This window comes from Pinus tabuliformis, chromosome 9 (genome assembly GCF_031772625.1).
Source record: "Pinus tabuliformis cultivar Carrire ecotype Pingquan chromosome 9, CPIR1, whole genome shotgun sequence".
NCBI classification, from domain to species: Eukaryota; Viridiplantae; Streptophyta; class Pinopsida; order Pinales; family Pinaceae; genus Pinus; species Pinus tabuliformis.
Genome location: NC_142307.1, coordinates 1,233,655,922 through 1,233,671,240, shown reverse-complemented (window position 1 = coordinate 1,233,671,240; position 15,319 = coordinate 1,233,655,922). Strand labels below are relative to the sequence as shown.

The window sequence follows — 15,319 nt, the reverse complement described above, 5'->3', positions numbered from 1 at the left end:
CAGGAAAAATGGAGTTGGATTTGCTCGTTTCTATGGACTCAATTATGCACCGGCAATGCTCCGTCAGTTTCCACATAACCTTTCTTCAAGAGAAGAACTTTCAACATCGTCTAAATTTTCTAGATCTCAAAGTTCTCGCTTGGAGAAGAAGCCTTATGTTTCTTCTGGTTCTGCTCCACCACCTGCATCCCCAGGTTCTGGAAATCAATTAAAGCTGCTCCTAGGAGGTAGTGCAGTTCTTGCTGTGATTGCTGTTCTTGTAAGTCTCCCCAGCATTAGAAGCAAAAGAGAACAGGCATCTATACTCTATGAAACTGAGCAGAGTGATGCAAAAGGTTCTGAAGTTATTGGTAACGGTGACCGAGTCTTCAAATAACATTGAGGATGATACATCTTTGCATGTTGAGAATGGGATATCCAAACAAGAAATTCTTTCAGAAGTGGACAGCGGGATGAAAAATGCAGATGTTAAAGAGACATACGAAAACACAGATGGCAGCCATGGATGCGTTTAAATCTGAAACGCTACCCCTTTTCTTTGAGAAAGCATATAGATCAATATATAAACTCGACAATTCCGATCAGCTCACTCTCCATTGCTGCACAGATTTATAGTCTCTCCACCATGGCTCTGATCCATGCAAATACTCATCCAAGCATACTACTGCAGGTTGATTTCAACCAGCAAGAACACAGTTCGATCCACCACACTTCAATAGCTGCTCACCAAGCTCACGTTGGTCAAGGCCACCAGTACGCACCTCTCTCAGAACGTAGAATAACGCAGATCTTTGACCACCATCACGTTTTTCACTCTTCACGACGAGAACCCGTATAAACGCCACCACTCGCTGATTGCAATGATCCTCTGATCTCTATCACAGAACGATTCTCCTGCCGTATGGGGAAGTCGAGGTTCAGTGCCAGTTACAGGTCACAACCATCACGCTATACGGAAACCACCACAGATTCAATAAACAAGAGGAAGGGGAGGCTTGAGCATTGTTTCTACCCGATCTATGCCGATCTACCCAATCTTCACAGATCAGACTCAATGTTCACCCAATACGTAGCTCACGCCAGATCACTCGATATGCAACCACTAACAATAAGATCACTTGATCTACAATCAACAACAACCAAATAACTCGATCGACTACCACCAACATTCATCGAACGATAATTTTTTTAATCTCTGAGCGCAACACGCAGCACTGTCGCCGCCGATCTCCACAAAAAAGACAAATCACTTTGCCCTATGAATTATGGGTTGAGAGGAACATGGCTGACGATCCAACACGAGATATATCACTTGATCTGCATGCGCCAACCACTAGATGACTCGATCTGTAATCTTTAGCTTCAGTCTTCCACCAACTCCGCACTCACGGATTCATAGGCCCCCTTAAACCTACAACTCTGATACCACATGATGAAAATGACATTAACTCATAGAAATATATAAATCACACATAAAAACCAGAGACACAATATGGCGGAAAAAGGCTGAAGCCTCATGATTCTCTCTCATTACACATTAACATTTACAAAAATTGAATATAGTGTTACAAATAAATAGATGAGAGATAGTGTTCTCAAGATAGTGCGTGCTATCTTAGACACCTTTGGTTGAGATAATTTCTCACCAGACACACCAATATAGGAGTTACCTAAACTAACTCCTATCTTAGAGGAACAACCCAAGAGTTAGGCACAAATTGCTAACTTGGAATATTTAATTAATTAATGGATTTATTATTGTTTTATGAGAGAGTCTAACAAAAGTGGATGAAAAAAATACTGCAAAAATGGATGAAAAATTAGGCATTAAATCATATTCAACATATGGTGCAAAATTAGATGCAAAAAATGGTGTAAAAAAAGGCAGAAAATTTCGTGCAAAAATAGATGTAAAAATAAGTACAAAATTAGAAGCAAAAAATGGCATAAGACTGGATGCAAAAACTGACACAAACTCGATGCAAAAACTGGCACAACTCGATGTAAAAAAAGGCACTAAATTAGATGCAAAAGATGGTGTAAAACTCGATGGAAATTATGACACAAAAATAGAAGCAAAGAATGACATAAAACAGAAAGCAAAAAATGATGCAAAAAATGGCACAAAACTAGAAGCAAAACTTGTTGTAAAACCAAATGCAAATCTTGGTGCAAAATATGATGCAAAAAATGATGCAAAATTTGGCATAAAAAATGATGCAAAATTTGGTGCAAAAAAGGACGCTTTAAAAATTGTACAATAGAGCTAGATTTAGCGCCAGACTACTCATCCCAATGGAGAGAAAAATACACTAAGATATGGTGCTAAATCTGGCGTAAATTGCCTGTTTTGTTGTAGTGTTTGTTTCTTTGTTTTGGGTAAACCTATAACGAAGTCTAGAGTGATTGTGTCGCACTTCCATTCAAGTATAGGTAGGGGATGAAGTAATCCAACAGGATGTTGGTGTTCTACCTTCACCTGTTGGCATTCTAGGCAACTTGCCAGATACTCTGTAATGCCTTTTCTCATTCTTGGCCAAAATATTCTTGTTTAATAGCAGAAAACAGATTTTAATAGCCTGGGTGCGCAATAAATGGGCTTTTATGAAATTCATATAGCATAAATTTCTTGGTGGATGTTTAGTCAGGAACATATATCCTACCCCTGAAGGTCAACATGTCATCATTATTCAGGCCATAATTAGACTGTTGATTAGAGTTTTGTGCTTGACTTGCTTGCTGCTATAGGAATTTATATTCGGGGTTTTCATGAGAAACTTCTTTAATTTTTGTTGTGAAATTAGTTTTTATTCGATTGTAAGAAATCTCATACACATAATGTGTCCTTTTTCTTAATGCATCAGCCACCCGATTTTCTTTTCCCTTAAGGTGTCTTATTTCGAACTCGAATTCCCTCAGAAAAACAGTCCACCTAGCTTGACGAGCATTCAAATTAGGCTGATTAAAAAAACTTGTTAGGCTACTGTGATCAGTGATTAAAAGGGATTTCTTTCCCAGTAGATAATGTCACCAACCTTTTAAAGTGTGAACTATTGCTGTTAGTTCTAAATCATAGGCAGAGTATCGTTGTTCATGCTCCTTCAACTTATGTGATTCGTAAGTTATCACCTTCCCTTCCTGCATCAACACTCCTCCAACTCCCTCTTGACAAGCATTAGTGCATGCTATGTACTCTTTCTCTGAATCTGCTACCTTCAAGACAGGAGTTGTGGTCAATGCATGTTTCAGCTGCTCAAAGCTTTGTTGGCATTTCGTTGTCCAATTAAAAACTTTTCCTTTTTCTAAAGTGAAGTTATATGATACGCAATCATAGAGAACCCCTCTATAAAATGACGGTAATATCTCGCCAATCCCATAAAAGACCGAATATCCACAACATTTTTAGGAACATACCACTCCATGAGGGTTTTAATATTTTCAGGGTCTACTGCTATACCTTCTAATGAGATAATGTGTCATAAATATTGAATCTGATCTTTGTAGAAATCACATTTACTGTATTTGTCATACAATTGGCTATCACGTAACGTTTGTAGTACTATCCTCAAATGCTCCTTATGTTCCTCCGTGTTCCTCGAGTAGATTATAATATCATCAATGAAAATCAAGACAAACTTATCTAAATACTGGGGAAATGTACCATTCATGAGACTCATGAAAGTGGCAGGGGCATTGGTAAGCCGGAAGGGAGATACCACGAACTCGTAATGACCATAGTGAGTTCGAAACGTTGTTTTGCAAATGTCTTCGTCTTTACTACGAATCTAATGATACCTTGAACGTAATCTATTTTTGAGAACACATTATCTCCCCTGACATGATCAAATAGATCGTCAATACGAGTCAAGGGGTATTTATTCTTAATGGTAAGCTTACTTAATTGTCTATAGTCAATACATAGCCATAGTGTACCGTCCTTTTTCCTTACAAATAGTATAGGAGCTCCCCACATTGACACACTTGGTCGAATATAACCTTTATCTAGGAGATCTTGTAACTGCATTTTGAGTTTTGTTAGTTCAAGTATACTCATACGATAAGGGGTTCTGGACACAAGAGCTGCTCCTAGGACTAATTCAATGGTGAAATCAATGTCTCCTTTATGTGGCAACCTAGGTATTTCCTCTGGAAACACATCAGTAAATTCTTGTATAGTTGGCAGATTTTCCAAGGAAGAAGTCTTATGTTTAGAGTTTGAACAGCCCACTTGCACAACATAAATTTGACAACCTTTCCGAATACATTTTCCTAACTGATTGTTGTGATTGGTCGTAATTTAACATCTCTTTTAACCCCTTGAATTTCCTATCTAATTCCCCCTTCATCAATGAAATTAATAGTATTTGTTTTACAATCCAATAGAGACCACTTTTTCTCTAACCAATCCATTCCAATTAGTACATCATATGATCCCAGGGGTAATACATTCAAATCCACTTGAATTTGTTGTTCTCCTATTTTAACAAAACAAATTTCAATTTTAGCATTCACTCTCCGCTTAGCTCTTGTAGCTAATTGCACCAACGAGGGATTTCTAAATTTAACCATTTGAATGACATTTTCCCACTATTTTTGGATTGACATAACTCAGACTTGCACCTGGATCTACCAAAATAGAAACAAAATGGATATATATGTTACCTTCTAGTTCTATCATTGTGGGTTGATATTCTTCTTGATTATCGTCCAAAGCTGCATTTATTATAAGTGTGCTTCTAGCCACCTCTCCCACTATAGAGGCTTCTTACACATTAGCAACCTGCTTTGTTCAAGTACGACGAGGGCGATTTTTATAGCAATAGGGCTCTCCACATCCCCAACATTGTAGAGGAGATTTTTGTTGCTGGTTGTTCTCTGGTTTTCTTACAACCTCCATCTGTTTATTATCAATTTGTAATCTAGGTTTTTGTGGGTTTCGTCCAACAACCTTGGTCTAATTTGTAAAGCTTTTCTGTCCCTTTTTTAAGGGTCAATTATGATTTCTTTCTCCTTTTTGTTTCATTTGTTTATAATTAATTCTAGCTTTCTAAATCGCTTCGTTCATTTTTTTTGGATTAGCAAACTTCAATTTTTCCCTCATAAAAGCAGGTAGACTACTAGTAAAACATTGCACCTTAGCCTTCTCATCCTAAATATATGGAACGTATCTCAACAAGGAGGTGAACCTTGTTACAAACTCGTCCATAGTTAACTGACTCAACCTCGGGTCATGAAACTCCCTTGCCTTTTCATCATAGAACCATTTGGTCAGATACTTATCTTTAAAATTATTTTGAAAATCCATCCAAGTTACTTCTTGTTCTTCAATTTTCCAAACAATTTTGATTTCTTCCCACCACAGGGTGGCTTTACCCTGTAGTTGGTATATTGCCAATCTGGCTTTAAGATTTTCACTGTAGTCATAAATCTGAAAGTACTTATTCATGTTAATCAACTAGGCTTCAACTACCTCCTTAGCCTCATTGTCAAAGTTTGGGGGTTTTATCTTTTTGAACTCCCCTTGAAGTTCAATTTTTTGTCCCCAGAAACATTGTCATATCTTTCTTCATCTTCATTTCTTCCTCCTGCATATTTTGCATGATCTTCCTTTTTCAAAATGCATCAGTCTTGTTCTCATCACCAGAACTTGGGTTTGGCTCCTACTAATTTTTCTTATCAAATAAACTCTTCAAAATTATTTCTTGTTCCTGCCTTAATTTTTCATTATCAACCCTCAAGTTAACCATTTCAACTCACAATTGTTGAACAATTTCCAGCAATGCAACATTAGCTTGGCAAGACTCTTCTCCTAGTTGTATCCACATTTCCGGGTTAGCTTCGACATATGATGCCTCTGGCCAGGTTGGTGTTCCTACTCCTCTCTGCATCTTGTTTTGATTTAGTCTCTCTCCATATCTTTGTGTACATTAACACAATGATGGTTTCTTAGTTGCCCATATTGGCCACAGTGTAGAAACCTCGCCCTAATACCACATGTCACATGTATCACTTCTAACACATAGTAATAAATAATAGAATATATATATACAAAATATTTAATAATGCGTCCTTTACCATAAATCATGTACTATGGAGGAAATGCAACATGGATTAATATTGAATTTTTTAATTAATTTTATAGTATTGATATTACAAGATGAATACCCTCCTTACAAATTATACAACCGAGATTCACACACTATTAGTATTGTTGATACTACACATATGTTGTTGATATTATATGCTAGATCCTTTTCAGTTATCGTTTAAATACAGAGTACATGAATTAACTTTGGTTATTACAACCGATTTTAATATACCCAACCAAGTTGTACGACCCTCAGATTAAGTGATGACACAGAATGGTACCATGTAGTCTCTTCATCCCTTAGTCAAACACTTGTCTTCGTCCCCACCGTCTATGTGTTAAAGGAAACATCCAACTGTTGTGGAGCGAAGGGTCGATTTCGTAACTACTTCGTTGCTCCCACTTCGCACCCGAATTTCCATTCTATCGACGGAGGCTAGGGTTTGGGCTCTGCTCATACCAATCCTAGAGTTTCTAGAAATCCTCCCTGCTCTCTCTCAGGTAAGATTTTTCATTGTTTGTTGCTAACCCACTTTGCACTTTCCCTCAGAATTCATATCCAGGTCTTGCACGATGATTTCCCCAATTTCGTTTTGTTACCTATACGTGTTCTCCAGGCTGGGTTTTCATTTCGCCAATGAGAGGAAGAGGGCCACGGTTGTAGTTAACTAGGGTAGCCTCACTCTTGGTTCAACATTGTCGAATGGGTTTTCTATTAATTTTACAGAGTCTGAGTTATCATTTCTTCTGAATGGTAGGTCTCAACCCCTCATTCGAGAGAGGGTTCCTTTTGCTACAAGTAATTTGTCAAATTCCCAAGATTCTAAATTTGTTTAATTTAGGACTTAATTTCCACTACAGGGTAATAGCTAATGTTTGATTCTCTTGTCATCGCGGTGCATCCAATGGTTTAGATTGTTGGGTCAAACTTCAGGCTTGACCGACAAACATTCACAAGTTTTAATTTTGGTTTCTTCACCTTCATTTCCAGACTTTTATTCATAATCTCATTTCTCCTGTCAGGGTTGCATCAAACCCTTGCTCTGACCCTATCTGATAGCTTTTTTTGAGGTCGTGGACTAATTTAGTTCAACAATGGAAAGGAAAATATCTACTAGACTTTAGTTCACTGGATTATATGTATAAATTCCAATTTTGCATAGAATCTGTACTATTTGCACTTATCCGGCATAGTCTCTTCAATGGTTTCAGTTTTTTTTGGAAAACGATGCTTAGCAAAAAGGAACTAGATATTTATAAATTGTTATGTGAAGCACTTGACTGAGCATTCTATTTTACTTCTAACTTATTTGTGTGCAATTATAATTCATATTGATCATTCAGTCTTGGTCATGGTTAATACATGCATAATGTTTGGCTCATGGGTCTATATTTTGAGTACGAAACTAACGCAATTATAATGAGGGCCCGACTCTAGTATGGTTCTTTTACGTGCATCGTTGTTATTGCTTTTGTATTCACTTTACATTATATTCATTCATGAATGGTTTAGTTCGGGTACATTATTATTATTTTTTATCAAGCCCAGAAGTCTGTCTGGCCTTGGTAACTATGAATGGCAATGAATGAGCGCATATCTAGTTGCTATCTATGTTTTTCCTTATTTCTATTTAAATACTACTAGTTATTGTTGGTACCCAACCGAGAACAGGACCTGGGTACTCTGGGACCAATTCCTCAGCCCTCTGGGTATTTAGTTCGACTTCTTTAGATGCTAGACTGCCCAAAGTGGAGCTCAGGATCATCACTTGTGGCTAACCAAATCCTTTTAACTCTTTCATTTAAGAACTCTCATGAAATTATAATTATAATGTACTCATGTTTCGTCTTTGTGAATTAAGGTCTTGTAGTAACTATTTCATTGCTTAACATATTAACAAACAAAACCTTATTGCATATGTCACATAATATTGTTTTCATGTACAGGATTATGATACACAGAGATTATCCCTTCACACACATCTTTATCAACATCATTTATAATATCGAAAAACTAACTATTAGCTACTACATAGCCCATAATCCAAGAATGAAAGTAAATAGAAAGTAACACTCTCAACATGGTCTATAATAAAAAATGACCACCTCTTTACTGCTACACAACCTATAATTTCAAGCATAAAAATAAACTCAAAATGATACTATTGCACAAAGTTCACTACTCATATATATTTATACAAAACTCATAAGAAAACTTGTTTGTATTTGTCTTGAAAGTTTGTTTTGCAGCTAAGAATACCAAGCCGCCCAACCACGAGTCTGGAAATGACATCCCAACTCTCCCTCGAGCTTCCTTCCTCTAGATAGTTACAGAGTCTAACCATTGAGTTACTCCATTTTGAACCTCAAGACTTTTCTAGTCCATTTCAGAATTACCCTTCCTCTAGGTTCCTTATTCGGGGATTTCACTGTTTTTGGTGTCCAACTCAAAAACACCTCAAACCCAGCAAAACTATGCCCCCTTACATAAACTTTTGCAAGGATTTCCTTCTTTTTGTTTCACCTCCCAGTTCTCTCTCTATCCGAATTCTTTTCCTTTTTCCTTTCTCTAAGGAGAGCGAAGGTGATAACTATTTTAATTGTTTCCAACAGTTAGAAATTTTTGGAATTCGTTATTCTTGGTGTTTCTTATCATTTTCAAACACACCTTTTATTCCAATCAATGTTTTATTATAAATTCATTATTCTTCCTATTTCTTATCATTTTCAAACACACCTTTCATTTATAATCATTGTTTTATTATAAAGTTCTACTAGACTCTTCCACCAAGCGACAAATTCCAACCAATATATAAAAATCAGAAATACTAAGATAATTAAACGTAAAAATAAAAATAACCATAGTAACATATGCATCCTGGGATGCTACAATTTTTTTATATTATAAAATTTATGATTATTTACTTATTTTTTAATTTAAAATTTATATCAAATATATAAATTAGAAGTGAAAAGTATATACTCTATAAACATAACATAAAATTGCATCGCACACACAAGCACAAAAAATTCACAAAACACAAGAAATTCACAAAGAGAACATATTTTTGGGAAGACATTTTCATGGAAATATTAACACTTAATATTTAGTGATTAATCAAGCTCTTAGTTGATATAAATTCTCACTTTATTTGAATTTAATAATTAAAAAAAACTAAGAGGTCCAAACTATTTTCAATAAACGAAATTATTAATTAGATAATCAAACTAAATCGAATTGTTAGCTAAAAAAATTCACATCTTATAACACAAATTTAATAACCACAAAACACAAGAAATTCACAAAGAGAAAACAAATTTTTGGGAAGACATTTTCGTGGAAATATTAACACTTAATATTTAGTGATTAATCAAGCTCTTAGTTGACATAAATTCTCACAGTGATTAATCAAGCTCTTAGTTGACATAAATTCTCACTTTATTTGAATTTAATAATTAAAAAAATTTAAGAGGTCTAAACTAGTTTCAATAAACGAAATTATTAATTAGATGATCGAAGTAAAACGAATTGTTAGCTAAAAAATTCACATCTTATAACACAAATTTAATAACCACAAAACACAAGAAATTTACAAAGAAAAAACAAATTTTTGGGAAGACATTTTCGTGGAAATATTAACACTTAATATTTAGTGATTAATCAAACTCTTAATTGACATAAATTCTCACTTTCTTTAAATTTAATAATTAAAAAAATTTAAGAAATCTAAATTATTAATTAGATGATCAAATTATTAATCAGATGATCCAATTAAATCGAATTGTTAGCTAAAAAAATTCACATCTTATAATACAAATTTAATAAAAACCTATCACAACCTTTTTAAATTGTAAAATCTTTCTCAAATTTTAAAATCATTCTTTCACACGCCATACCTAATATATAGACACAAGCCCATACAATTTGCATACTTGAAACTGATACAAAAAGTAAGAAAATCTCATCTTTGAAAATTGTGTGGATTGAAATAAAAACAACTTGAATTGTTTAAATAACAAAATATAATAGATTATAAAACATTTTATATGGTTAATTTTTCTCCACAAAATATAATAGATTATAAAACATTTATATAGTTAATTTGTTTTTTTAATAATTATTTTTTAGGTTCTCATAAATTGCTCAAAAAAAATTAATACATTGTAAAATATATTTTAATTAAGAAAAATAAGTAAGATTTGTTTAATTATATCTATATAGTTATAAATATGCTATTTACCAGCTTAGATCCAGAATTAGATCCATCTTAATTTTGGATCTATCAAACACTAGGATCAAATCTCTCAAGGTGTAAATCTCTTTTGTGAGTGTAAAACTTGAAAAAAAGTTTGCACCTCTAGAAATTTGATCCCTCTAGAAACTTGATAGATCCAAAGTTAAAATGGATCTAAGATGGTTTAATTAAATCTTATTTCACTGAGTCAAAATATTTTAATTAATATTTTTATTTTTTATTTGTATGTAATTTGATTGGGTCAAAATGTTTAGATAACATTACAAGAGTTAAGATGGATCTAGGATGGTTTAATTATTAATTTTATTTCATCGAGTCAAAATATTTTAATCAATAATTTTATTTTTTATTTTTATGTAATTTTATTGGGTCAAAATGTTTAGATAACATCACAACAACTCTTCCATACTAGGATGGAGAGAGTCTCTTGGCCCAAAAATGTAATAAAAATAAATTAAAAAATATTATTTATAAAATATTTTGATTGTGAAATGAAAATGGATTTTGGGCATGTGATATTGATGACTCATGGTATTGGCCCATGACATCGTATGATTATCCATGGTTAAAAGTCTTGTTAATTGTAAGTATTATTTTGATTGTGAAATGAGGGATAATTTTTGGGCATGCGGTATGTAAAGTAGTGGTGAATATCTATGGTAAAAAAATCTTGTTATATTGTAAGTTTTAAGTTTTTTTTTGTGTTTATTAATGAAATTTAAATATGGTTACAAAATTACTATTTTAATTTATATGGTGAAATGAATCCTAATTTATAGCTATTATTTATATCTTATATATTTTCATGTGATAGAGGTGTAGATATATCTCAAAAGTAATTATAATACAAGTTAATAATATCTATGTAAAGTGGAAGTGAATATCCACAGTTAAACATATTGTTATATTGTAAATTTATGTGCTTATTAATTAAATTTAAATATGGTTACATAATCATTATTCTATTTTATAAGATAAAATGGATGTTGACTTACTGTTGCTACTTATATATTTTAATGTAATATGTATATTATGATTTATTTTAAATCTAAAAAGTTATAAATTGGACATATTAATATAAATTCAACATATTAAGTTGACATGTAAAAATGTTTAGAAACTTTTTTACATTACATCTACTGTTGACACCTAATCCGAAACGGATGAGGTGAAGCTGGACAGTCATCTAGAAGATGAACTGATCCGTTTTGTATATGTATAAATAACAATTGTCTAAATGAATAAAATCACCAGTTCTGTCTTGCGCTCATTAATTGCTGGAGTTACCCTGGCCTGACATGGTATCAGAGCACAGGTCCCAGAAATAACTCCTGCCTCTGCCAGGTTTCTGCTGCCTCATGAAACCTCTGTCCTGAGCGCCTCTGGAGACTGCGCCCTCAGACCATGAGTAATTGATGTGCGTTTTCTTTACCTGAGCGTTGATGCATTCATGTATTCCCTGGAACGCTGCGTTTCTGCTCCATTACCTTGATGCGTTGATGCGTTTATGCGTTTCTCCGTTCCTTGTAATACTGCTCGAAAACTAGATTCGATTTTGTGTGACCAAGGGTTCCCATTGAGTCTGGGCTGCCTCTGAGGCTGACGGGAGTGCTCTCGGCTTCTTCATACGTTCTCGCCCTTGCCTGAAGTGCCTCCGCTGCGTGCGGCCGCGCTTGTTCCCTTTTTCACACAGATCAACCACCTTTGGCTTCGTATCACTCCTTCTCCTCTTTGGCTTCGTCGTCCTCGGAGAAGGGTGTCCTGCTAACGATTCTGTCGAACAGATCTCCGCCTGAGCATAACTCCATTACCAAATGAACAAACTCATCGTCCTCATAAGCATGGTGAAGGGCAACCACAGCGGGGTGACCCGCAACATACTGCATGATCTTGCTTTCGTTGTCGAGGCATTCTCTGTCGAATGAATCTTGAAGGACATCTGACTTTGTTATGGTCTTGCAAGCGGCCTGTTGCCCACTTTGCTTGTTCAAGCATCTCCTGATCACCCCGAACCTACCTCTGCCGATCACTTCGTCTTGCAATTGGTAGTTTTGAAGGAGAGCATCCGTCATTTTGACTGGCGTTGTCTGTGTGTTCCTGGTTTTCGAATACAAGATGGGTGGATCAGTAGATAAAGGAGACTAAAGCTTGTAATGGTGACTGCGTTTTTTATTGAAGACTCTCGGCATCGGTTGACAGCGTTTTCATGGTTCCACTCCTGCACATCAATGTAATCCGGCCTCACCGCAGCGTTTTCATGGTACAGCGATGATATAATGGATGTGAAAGTGGAACTAGAATTTTTTCATTAGTTCTTTATATCATTTCTTAATTTTTGTAATCTGTGCATCGCTTTTGAGATTGCGGGAATTGAAAACTGATATAGTGAAGTCATATGAGAGCCCTCTTTTTCAAAACAGTGATATATATGAGCGCCCTCTTTTTCAAAACAGTGGTATATGTTGAGCGCCCTCTTTTTCAAAACAGTGATATATATGAGCGCCCTCTTTTTCAAAACAGTGGTATATGTTGAGCGCCCTCGTTTTTTTTCTTAAAACATAATATTATGGAAGTGATATAAAGAAATGGTGATGCTCATGATATGCTGATGAAATGTTAGAAGAAAAATAAAATGCATAAGGCTATCATATAAGGATTTTTTTTCTCTCAACAGAAGTTTTTGGCAGAGATATTTTTTTTTACAGAATGCATTCAATCATTTCTATGGTCGGAATAGTTCTCACTGGCAAGGAGAACTATTCTGAATGGTCCCGGATGGTAAAACACACCCTTATCTACAATGAGCTGTGGAAAGGAGTGTGTGTCGGAGAAGAAGACAAAGACCCTGTGCAGCCCACATCAGACAAAGAACTCGCCATTTGGGAAAACAAGAACAGCAAAGCCTTTGCATTGATCGCAGCATCTGTAAATGAGGAAGTAAGTCGTCATATTTCATCCTATTCCACTGCCTTTGAAGCTTTACAAAAGCTGAAAGAACTCTATGATACACATTCTGCACTTGAAGTTGTTCAGCTCATGATTAAACTCTTCACCCTTGAACTGAAAAATAATGATCCTCTTACTCTTGCATCTGAAATAAAGTCTATAGTGCATGATATTAAATCCACTAAGGTTGAGCTGGATATCTCTCTTATTGCCTTTCTCAAAGCACTCTATCCTACCTACTCTAACTATCTTGAGTCTTTACAAGCAAATGGAAATCTTAAAGATATAACCTTTGACACTCTTGTGAAAAAGTTTGCTGAAAGAGAGAGAGCCTTTGGAAAGAAAACAGTCCCTGAATCTTCTGAAGAGACTGTTTGCCTTGCTCATAAAGAAAAGCATCCTGCTCAAGATTCTACAAGAGGAAGAGGTGGACGAAGAGGAAGAGGAAGATACTTCAGAGGCAGGGGGGGCAGACATCCTCAAGCAGAAAAGGAAGATCTGCATTGCATTCGCTGCAAACGAAATGGATCACATGATGCTTCTACATGCAAGCTACCATGGGACAAAGTTGAGCAGAGAAGAAATCAGCAGAAAGGTAAAACTGATGACACAGACAAAGGTAAAGCACCTGAATCCGCTCACTATATTGAGGCACAATGTAACATTGGAGTAAATGAAGATTTGTTTAATGCTTCACTTGCTTCTTCCAAAAATGACTGGTTGCTTGATTCAGGAGCAACTTGTCATATGACTCATAGGAGAGATTTCTTTGAAGATTTCACTGACAATGTTGATGGAGCAATATACTTTGCAGATCAGTAAAAAATCAAGCCATCAGGGCTTGGCACAATCAGGCTTAAACTGCCTGGTCTTCCAGACTTTCTTCTGGATCATGTTCTATATCTCCCACAGCTCAAGAGAAACTTGCTGTCCCTGGTCCACATCCGCCAGCAAGGTCACTCCATTCACATGTTTGATGGCAAGCTTGAGGTAAGAAAGGCATCTGACCACTCACTTGTCATGAGGGGTATAGAAGAAGAAAGACTCCTTAAACTGCAAGGAACCTCTGCTCATGCACAACATTTCTCATATATTTCTCATCATGAAGAAGGTGCACTTCCATCAAGTTTATTATGGCATGCTAGATTTGGACATTTAAACTATGATAGTCTCCGCTTGTTGAAGAAAAATGGTGTTGCTGGTTTGCCTACAATTCCTAGAAAACATAAACAATGTGATGCTTGCATTCTAGGAAAGCATAGCAAACAGTCTTTTCATGATTCACATTCAAGAGCACATAGGAAGCTTGAACTTATTCATTCAGATTTATGTGGTCCAATGCCTGTTCCTTCTGCAAATGGAAATAAATATATCATGACATTTATTGATGATTACAGCAGAATGTGTTGGGTTTATTTTTTGAAGAACAAATCTGATGCTTTTCAAACATTCAAGAATTTTCATAAATGGATTGAAAATGATGCACAATCTCATATTGGGTCTATTCGCACTGATAATGGAAAAGAATATACATCAAATGAATTTGAACACTATCTTTGCCAACATGGGATTAAACATCAAACAACTGTGCCTTATAATCCTCAACAAAATGGTGTAGCTGAAAGAATGAATAGAACAATTTTGAATATGGTACGATCCATGCTTTTCTTCAAAAATGTAAAGACAATGTTTTGGGCTGATGCTGTTCTATGTGCTGCATATATAAAAAATAGATGTCCATCTAGTGCTATAAGAAACAAGACTCCTTATGAATTGTGGTATGGACATGTTCCTTCGGTAAAACATCTCAGGATATTTGGTTCCACCTGTTATGCTTTAATACCAAAGGTACATAGAAACAAACTTGGTGCTAGAAGTCGTAAGTGTATCTTCTTGGGGTATTCAAACACATCTAAAGCATACCACTTTTATGATGAAGTAAATAAAAAGTTTGTTTTATCTAGAGATGTCATTTTTCTTGAATCATCGAAATCTGACAGTGTTGTTGAGCGGCAACTTGATCGCTTGG

General features: G+C 35.3%; 1 pseudogene; it reads right to left on the bottom strand.

Annotated features, from left to right (window-relative positions):
* Window positions 1–12,059: 12,059 nt before the first annotated feature.
* On the bottom strand, window positions 12,060–12,416 carry LOC149152995 (calcium-dependent protein kinase 12 pseudogene; annotated as a pseudogene).
* Between the last annotated feature and the right edge of the window lie 2,903 nt (window positions 12,417–15,319).